Source organism: Panulirus ornatus, chromosome 38, assembly GCF_036320965.1.
Source record: "Panulirus ornatus isolate Po-2019 chromosome 38, ASM3632096v1, whole genome shotgun sequence".
NCBI lineage: Eukaryota > Metazoa > Arthropoda > Malacostraca > Decapoda > Palinuridae > Panulirus > Panulirus ornatus.
This window is the reverse complement of record NC_092261.1, coordinates 10,985,017-10,994,365: the sequence shown is the minus strand read 5'-3', so window position 1 is coordinate 10,994,365 and position 9,349 is coordinate 10,985,017.

Sequence of the window (9,349 nt, the reverse complement as noted above, 5' to 3'; positions counted from 1 at the left end):
TTTGAAATTTTACAAGCGGGTCTTGTCTCCAGATCATTGTTAAGTATAATGAAAAGTATGAGTCCAAGGACTGAACCTTGTGGTACCTCGCTTGTCACGTTAATCCAATCGGATGATTCCCAGCATTCAATACCAAGGTCTTATTTTTGAGTTGTGTACGCGCAGATTCGATTTTCCGTGCCGTGAGCAGTCTTACATGTAGTGTGTTATAGAAGGAATTGTGGATGTTTAATTGTATGACGTCGGATGGTTTTGAGGAGCACTTTATTGCCCTTGAGTATGACACACGAATCATTGTTATGATGGCCTTGAAATTTGACCGAAGGGTCTGATCAAAAGACCAGTGAACATGCCTATAGGTCATGCTGACATGTTCAAGGGTAGTAACTTCGTGTAACTTTGTGGTCAAAGGTCCTCCTACATTCGTGCCCATGAGTCGTTCATTCGTGCTCGAGGTAAGCTCAGCTTTCGTTACAAGTTCTAAAACAAATATGAATTTAGTAGATGATGAGGCATGGAGAACCTGTGGCTCCACTTGCCCCGCCTTGAACAGATCACTTCGGCAATAAACCCCGCTGATGGCCAAACAAAACGAGCGAGTTGGTGGTTCGGACGCGGCGGGAGGCCAGACAATAGTTCACCTCTCGTGGAATACATCATGAAACAATGGTTCATTACAGAGCTTAATGAAGCTTGATTTAATAGCTCGAGTATAATGAAGCTGTAATTGTTGTGTGTAATTTATCGAGTGGTTTACTTGCGTGGTATTAACAAAGAAGAGGCTCCTTTAAGATGATGATTTAGTATATCGGATACGTTACATACATATATAATGAAGCAATAGATTTCCTCTTGTAAGAATGTAGTTTTACGTTACGGTCGTCTAACGCTGTCGTAGTTTATCACATATATGTGATGAGACATTGGGTTATCACTTCAGTGGTTCATCACACGCACATAATGAGGCATTACTTCATCACACGCACGTAATGAGACATTAATTCATCACACACACATAATGAGACAAGACTTCAACATGGTTTAACAACCTAGTATTTCACCATATGTGTATGTTTCAGCCACCTTCACGTCAGGCTACGAAAATCCATTTCAATTAAAGAATTCTAGATTCTTTTGTTTATATACTCATCTGAGGTATTCTCATTAAAAAGTACGATTATCAATCACTATCATATCAGATTTTCTTTGCATCTGTGCTACGATTAAGGTGTAGGAGTACAATGTAACTAAGCAAGCCAAACTCATGTTGTCGATGTGATTTGGCCATATTCCTCATTATGGTTATGTGAACACCAGTGAATGTGGCTTTCGACTCCACTTCTTAGCTTGAGGTTTGCAGGCGAGACGGTAGAGCGAGGTAGACTGGCTAAATGAGCCGGATGACCTGTGGATTTTCATTGCTCTAGATCATTGTCTTGCTCGCTGCATCGATAACCATCACACACACGTATTTTTCTCTCACTCTGGTGTATAGCCATCCAATATCAAACAAGATTTTAGTTGTATGGATGGGTTGTAAGGTCATACTATAGAAACTGTTAAGATTCTTCATTTTCTTTGATTAACAGCCTCTCCGACCTAGTAAACCCTGTAACGAGATCATATATTGGCAGACTTCACGACAGAGCACGGGATTCTTGGTCAGTTGACCCAGCTCATTGGTAACTCGAGCCGTCACATGTTTCGTCTGTAACTGCAAATGAGGCGTCTACCATATCCCGATCACGTGCTCTGGATAGATTAGCAGTAGGTCTGTGAAGGTCAGAATTTGACATCCTGAGACGGGAGAAAAAAAAAGAGATAATGTAATCACAGGTCATTATCGTCAGTGTCGGGTCAAGGGTCAGTCCCGCTGGCTAAAATCTCCTCAGGCTTGGAGATGGAGAGGGTTGGAACGCTCATGATTGTATGCAAGCTCTTTTGACTATCGTTACAGAGGTTGAGGTTGTGGGAAAAACTCCGGATGCTGTTACAATGAGGGCGAGAGCTTGCATAATCATCAATTGTTATCAGTACCAAAGTGACGTCAAACCAAGCGAAGCCTCTGTTGGTCAGTGTTCACAGCCCCTGTAATCTCCAGAAGAAAGGAATCCCTCCAGATAACAACGATGATGACAAGGAAACGAGGATTAATGCTGCGAAAATGCAAGAAGAGGAAAAGAAGCAATGTGTATGTGAGGGAGGAGGGATTATGTCAGGAGAGTCGAGATCGAGGTTCTGGGAGTATCAGAGCCAGGAAGTATGGGATTAGTGAGAGAAGGATGGGATAGGGAGGGAGGAGGTAACCTTCTGTAAGTCCTCCATATCCACACGCACACACACACACACACACACACACACACACACACACACACACACACACACACACACCCCGCATCAGGCGAGGGACCACGTTGACGGCAGCGAGGGATACGTCTGAGACGCCACTGAAGGTATCTTCCTACTAGCTGAAAGAAAACGACGAACGTGAAGAATAACAATGGGACCTCCGTCAGTATTAGGTCTTACAGTATACGTTCAAGGATTACTCAGGAAAGAGATATTACGTAGAACTCTTCGTTGAAAAAAAGAAAAAATACATATATTTCAGAGACGCAGAACATTAAAGTATTTGATGCCAGTGTTAGGAATACACAAAGATGAAAAAAAGAGAGAAAGATTTTGCATTCCTAAATGATCGACTCATCATCAGTTGACATATTTGCATCCACGATGGGGCACTTTTCAACGAAAAGTACTAAAATGTCTGTAAAACAACTGAGCATTATATCAATACTGCAGTTGTTCTTTATGATTTAAAAGTACAAAATCTTGTCAGTGATAAACGTGAACGACCGTTGACTTGCAAGTTGATCTGTATGATGGTTGGTTGACGTATGGTTAAATATGCATGGCACCCGGGAGGAGAGGGAGGTAATTTGCATATTCAGCAAGCCTTATCTGCCTGTTGATGCTGTGGCCATAGTCTGTGGTGCAGTAGCAGGGTCTCGGCGGTGCTTTAACCACTGTGTGTGTGTGTGGTACAGCAGCTGAGTTGTGGTAGTGCTGTGCCCATTGTCTGTGGGTCATGGTGACCCAGAATTTGGCACACAACAGTTGAGTTATCAGCCGGAAAAAAAATTTCATTACGAATCTTCATAATTTCCTTTAGCAGTTTCGATAATGTAGAATGAAGACATCATCCATTTACTGCCAACAAATAATCTGGTTTCTTGAATTGCCCCTGGAAAAAAAAGAAAAAAGAAAAAGATAAGTAAGAGGTTGAGAAAGAACTCCAAAAGATATATATATATAATCACAGAGCTACTTCAAGTCTAGACGCTGGCTATACGAAGGCGCCAAGGATCTCCCATTTTTGTCCCAGTTGCTTTTAAAATGCGACGTAGCGTGAAATGCAGACAAAGAGACATTCTGTGCAAACCTACTACTTGTATATAATGGATGGCGGCGCTGTCAGAATGGACATATATGTGTACTTAACTTCGAATAACTTGGTCAAACAGAATTAAGTTTATTTCACGTTAGGTTCCGTTTTGTGCAGTGTGTTGGGTTTTGTTGGTTGACTCTGTTATAACTGATGGTTATCTAGGCCACAGATTTGTTTTTGTTTTTGTTTGAGATTGTGTTTGCGATGGATATTTCTGTGAATAAAGTGTTTGGTTGCCTTATGCTTATGCTGGAATTTGCTTTGATTTGTTGAATCTTGTTTGGCTTGGAGGTTTGCTAAACTAGACTGACCGAGTTTTGTGGATAAAGTTTGCAATGCTTTGGTTGAGAATCATTTTCTTAGTTCGATTAGATATTTTTTGGAGGGGGGTTAAAGCAACTTTTCCTTGTGCAGGATATACTCTTGGCTACATTTCAAGTCGGTTTTCCTGGACTAATGTATATAATTTACCATTACTTTTCTTCAAGTGGTAATGACGACCAGATTCATGTGGCCCCGTGTAGAGAGGGAATCACGGAAGATGAGTTCCCCTGACCTGGGGGAGGTGCATCTTGTGAGTGTAAGCTTAGCTGGGGCATGACGGTGGTCGGCCGGAACAAGGGACCCAGCTTGACCGTCTCATTGTCAGGCGTTAATGGACTGCCCTTTGTATACCGCTAAGCGCTGGATGGTAAGGTCCAGAATGAGATCAGGAGATATAGTACTTCAGGCTTCTGTAAGGTTCTGTTACAGTGGTAAGGATATTTTGGCCACTGAGAGTTATCACTGATCGGAGAGAGAGAGAGAGAGAGAGAGAGAGAGAGAGAGAGAGAGAGAGAGAGAGAGAGAGAGAGGTGACCCTTCAGTTTACTGCTTACATAGAAAGGAATACAAAGAACTCAGTCACCAGCTGCCCACTGGATCCTTTTAGAGGCTCTTTGTGAGAGTGGGTGAGATCAGAAACTCGTAGATTCGTGAAACATACAGATGTTTCAAAGAGAAAAACCTGCAGTTATAATCACTTGTTAATTACAGTGGAAGGTGTTATGGCAAGTTCGTTGGATGAATGCGTTGGTGTGATGTCATTATACGTGTTAGTTACTTTTGCATAAATCTATGTCTTCTTTTGGATTATTTGATGAAATTTTTAATAGTGATGATGATAATGTTTGCTTATGAACAGACTGTGTGTGGTTAGGGTCATCTCTTTCTCCGCTCCAATTTATAAGAAAAAAGAAAAAGAAAGTTGAAAATTATGGGAATATATATATATATATATATATATATATATATATATATATATATATATATATATATATATATATATATATATATATATATCAGAGAGAGGATATGGTTCCTTCATTTACTATATAAAATGCGGGTTTTCAGGATCTACCATGAAGGTGGACGTTCCCATTTCCACTCTCTCAGGGAGGACTTCTCACAGTCCCGAGTCTTTACAGAACTGTTCGTCTCTACCTGTATAGGATGATGTCACAGTCCTTGCTTCCCAATGACTGGCGGTCTGATCCTTACTTCTAAAGATGTGCAGTCCATTACGTGGCTCAGTTCTTACTTCCAAAGGTGAATGTTTCAGTCAGGAAGCCTCGAGTGTCCCAGTAATTACACTCGCCACTTTGGTGAACCCTCCAGCCTTGTTTAACACTGATGGCGGTACTGGTTCACCTGGCGAAGACTTGTAGCAATCGTCAGAGGGTTTGTTCCCAGCGGAAACCCTTGTCTCAGTCCCGAGAGAGGGTGCCACCCATTCCAATCTCTTTTTGATCAAAGTATCATCAGAAAAGATGGCCTCATTCGTCTTGAGGCAGCTTGAAATTATCCTATCTTGGTGTGGTAGTATTGGCAGCTCTCTGCCCTTATTGGCTGGTGTCTCTCTCACAGATTTATGGCACAGTGTTAGCCTTCACAGGATGATATCGCGAGTGCTCGGATTTGCGACGCCACTGTCCAAATTTGTTTATAACCAACGCTGTGGTGAGGAGGTGTGTTTGCTCTAGATTGGACGATGATTTATCATAAGTCTATTTTTTTTTTTAAGTATGCGTTCTTATTCAGTCGCGTGGAGTGTGGTGTTCAGTATGTAAAAATCAAGGATCAATGGACATCTAGGCTTAAGCGGCGGGCTGGATCCTGCGTGTATCTCATTTTTACTTAATTTCTTTGAAGAAGAAGAAGAAGGAGAGGTAGAGCTGTTGTGATACCTATTACATTGGCGACGCCCCCGTCCGCACAGATGTCAAAGTTTCTCTTCAACACTGTGAAGCTCCGCAAGTTGAGACGAACTCTGGCAATTACTGGCGTATAAAACACGGTGATAAAAATTGCAGGAGACTTGTCGCTGCATAATTAATGAAGGTATATCATTCAGCGACATCCACGCACTGAACAACAAATGTCTAACTCCGTGACAGAGGAACAATATCATGCTTTCCACCATTGATGCTGCCGGCAGAGCTTGAGTAACATGGGTCTTTGATCTTCAGTCATTATTAAACAGAATATATACATCGGTATCATTTTGCTTGCTCCCCTCGCTTGCTCTTCCTCTTGTATTTCTATCGTGTCCATGATACTTCAAGGAGGAGGTCAAGGTCGAGGCTTTGCGCAGAACCCCGAGCATGACAGCGTTAATGGATAATGACATCTGTCTCAGCTTCAGGCTGAAGAGAGTGCTAAAATTCTCTTAATGGGGTAGTTAAAGGAGAGCAGGATGGTAGAGTAATTACCCCGTAGCGTGAGGCAGACACAGCATTTTACCGAGTCTCGGTGCGAGGGTGGTGGTGGTGGTGATGGTCGTGGGAAGGAGAGCCACTTTCTGGCCTCCCACATCCAGGGTGGCAGATATGGCACCAGTGATCTACCCCGTCATGATACACACGAAGGTTAGATTACCATTGGTCAGCTCGTCATGAGCTCCCCCGTGTATTACCACGACTATACACCACAAGCCCCTTAATTGGAACTGGCGAGTCAGTCTCTCTCTCTCTCTCTCTCTCTCTCTCTCTCTCTCTCTCTCTCTCTCTCTCTCTCTCTCTCTCTCTCTCTCTCTCACGTTCGTCAGCTGTGGACGGAACAGCTGGATATTACGGCCGGAAATGGGTAGAAATTGGTGAAATTGAGCCTGGCCATCTTTACGCACCACGACAGCAACCGATGCAATGGGCCATCTGGGTCATGAAATAGTGGACGAAATGGCTGTCGCAATCCTTGTTGTGGCCTCGGTTGAGGAGGAATTACCAGTGCGGAGAGAGAGAGAGAAAGAGACAGAAAAAAAAAAGATCATCCGAGAAAAGACGTAAAATATACGAAGGAATAATAAACGCTTGGCATCTATTCTTGCAGTGGCCCCGAGGGGTCGTTACGTCAGGAGAGGCTGCGGGTAACGGGCAAAAATCCTCGAAGTAGGCTGAAGGAGCCACTCCTCCGGCGACTTTGTCGGGATCAGCCAGCCATTCCGGCAGTTTTAGTCCCGCCGTTATTCTATTCAGGGTTTAATCTTTTCCCGGGCGGCGGACACATTAAAAGAAGAGTGATACGAGACTTAGAGAGAACAAAACCAAACGTTCAGCACGACTTGACAGTCTCTCTGGTTAACCGCGAGATGCAAAAAGGACGTCTTGTTCTTTATCAAGACGAGAAGACAGCGTATCAGAAAGATATAAGATAACGATAGCACCTCCGATCTTGTGTACTTAATGATGATTTCCGTAGTCTTTTTTTTTTTTTTTATCTTGAACGTACACTGTTTACTTTTTTTGCAGTCATTTCTGACCATCATCCATGTTTATCATTTTCTGTGTGCGTCAGACACCGAACATAAACATTCACTAATTCGTAGATTCCGGTCAGTGAAGCCTCGTGAGAACTGACTTTCCCCATATTCTTAAAGGGTTTACTGGTAACGTTCAAGGCCTTGGCACGCCCCCGCTAGCCCTTACCACGGAACAGTCCTACTGTATGACAACGTAGACTCCTTATATTTATCCTCCTCGAGCGCTACGACTCATAGGACTTGGGGGAAAGAAGGTCCTTTTGTATTATGAACCTTTATGAAATATTTGAATCATATTTGTGACGCTTCCTTTCAATTCGCCTCCCATATTTATGCTTCAAACCTCGCTCTGATAACTCTATGCCTTTCAAAAACCGCTGACGGGACGTATGATAAATCCCCCAGGGCCCCTGATGAAGGACATGTAGGAGTCATTGCTCATCGCGATAACAAAACTTTCGGAAACGAAATTGACCGAGGAAAAATCTATTCAATGGAAACTGAAACCGTAAAGGAGAGGCTACATTTTTTTTTCCTAAGAGAGGGTGTAGAAAAAAAAAGACGTGGACCAAGTTTGATGATATATATTTCTAAGAGTATAAGGAGGGGATAGGTGGTGTGGTGGGGATGGTGTGGTATGGTCTGGTGTGGCCCGAGGGCTCTACCGCTGCCAGCCCTTTCTTCAGGATGGTTGGCAGAGGCTGGTAAAGTTACTACTAGCTCAAACACCTTCGTTCCAACCGCCTGGTCCAGCCAAGACAATTGGGTGTTTCCTCCTCCTAGTGATGTGTACAGTCAAGATATATAAACTTTGCCATGAGTGTTATTCTCTGCATCACTATGGACAGGGGCAGGATGGTGTCCTTTGAAGTGAGGTCTTTCACGAGACTGCACTCTTGTTGCGTCCGTTAACGATGATACAGCCTCAGTCTCTCTCTCTCTCTCTCTCTCTCTCTCTCTCTCTCTCTCTCTCTCTCTATATATATATATATATATATATATATATGTATATATATATATATGCACATATATATGTGTATATAAGTTACACCGCATGTGAAAAGTCACCTTTAGTGAGTGTTTATCATCGGGAGTTCAGTCTCCTCAAAGATCTCTTTATTCCAAAAGGAGCTCGCATTTCCCTCTACTGAAAGACCCGTAACATTTGGGTGAAGGAGGCTCTGAGGAGATCTTTGGGTAATGGGGAAGTTTAAAAAAAAAAAAAATGGTATTTCATCAGTTGGCTCTATTATTACACGAACGTCAACCACACTGCCCGCCTCACAGATGGCAGCTGAGAATTAACATGATAAACGAACGATGGTGGAGGTGAATGATGGAAGCGGTGACTGATATCCTGCCTCCAGAAGTTGATCGGATCGGTGCCAAGTTCCTGACTCCTTATGCAGAGGCTGTCAACTTGAAATAACAATGTTTGGCGAGGTATGCTGCCAAAGGGTGAGCCATGCTCACATGAGGTGAGGCATGCCTCCATTAAGTGAGGCATGCTGCCATGAGATTAGGAATACTGTCATGAAGTTAGCTAGGTATGGTGATATGAGACTTAACTGCAATGAGGAGGTGAGGCATGTTACCAATTATATGCTATCATCTGAATTTTCCTCGAGTTAGCCTGTGATATTTCATAAGACGGTGTATGTGATGATCGCAACCATGTCTAATGAAAGCCCTTGAGCAGTACATTCCTAAACCCACATTCTGTCTTAGAATAGTGTTGAAGACAATAATTCTACCCCAGTACACACACACACACACGCTCATACCAATACGCAAAATAAGAAAATGGGTTATGAAGCTCAAGAGGTAAAGCTGAAAGACTAGGGATTTAAAGTGCTAAAGTGAAGGATCGTAAATCCTTAGGACTAAATGCCATAAAACGACTGTCAGTTACCGAGAGACTTGAACACTCTTAAAACAAAGGTTGTGATCTTATCACCATGGGACTCTCAACCCCCAACCCCCCTCCCCCCGAAACAAAAGGCTTGGGTCTTCTAAATTGTTTGGTGTATTTTGGGTGAGACTATATATAGAGTTCTGGTGCAGGAGATGAGTGGGTGAAGATTCCGGCGATATTGACTATTGAG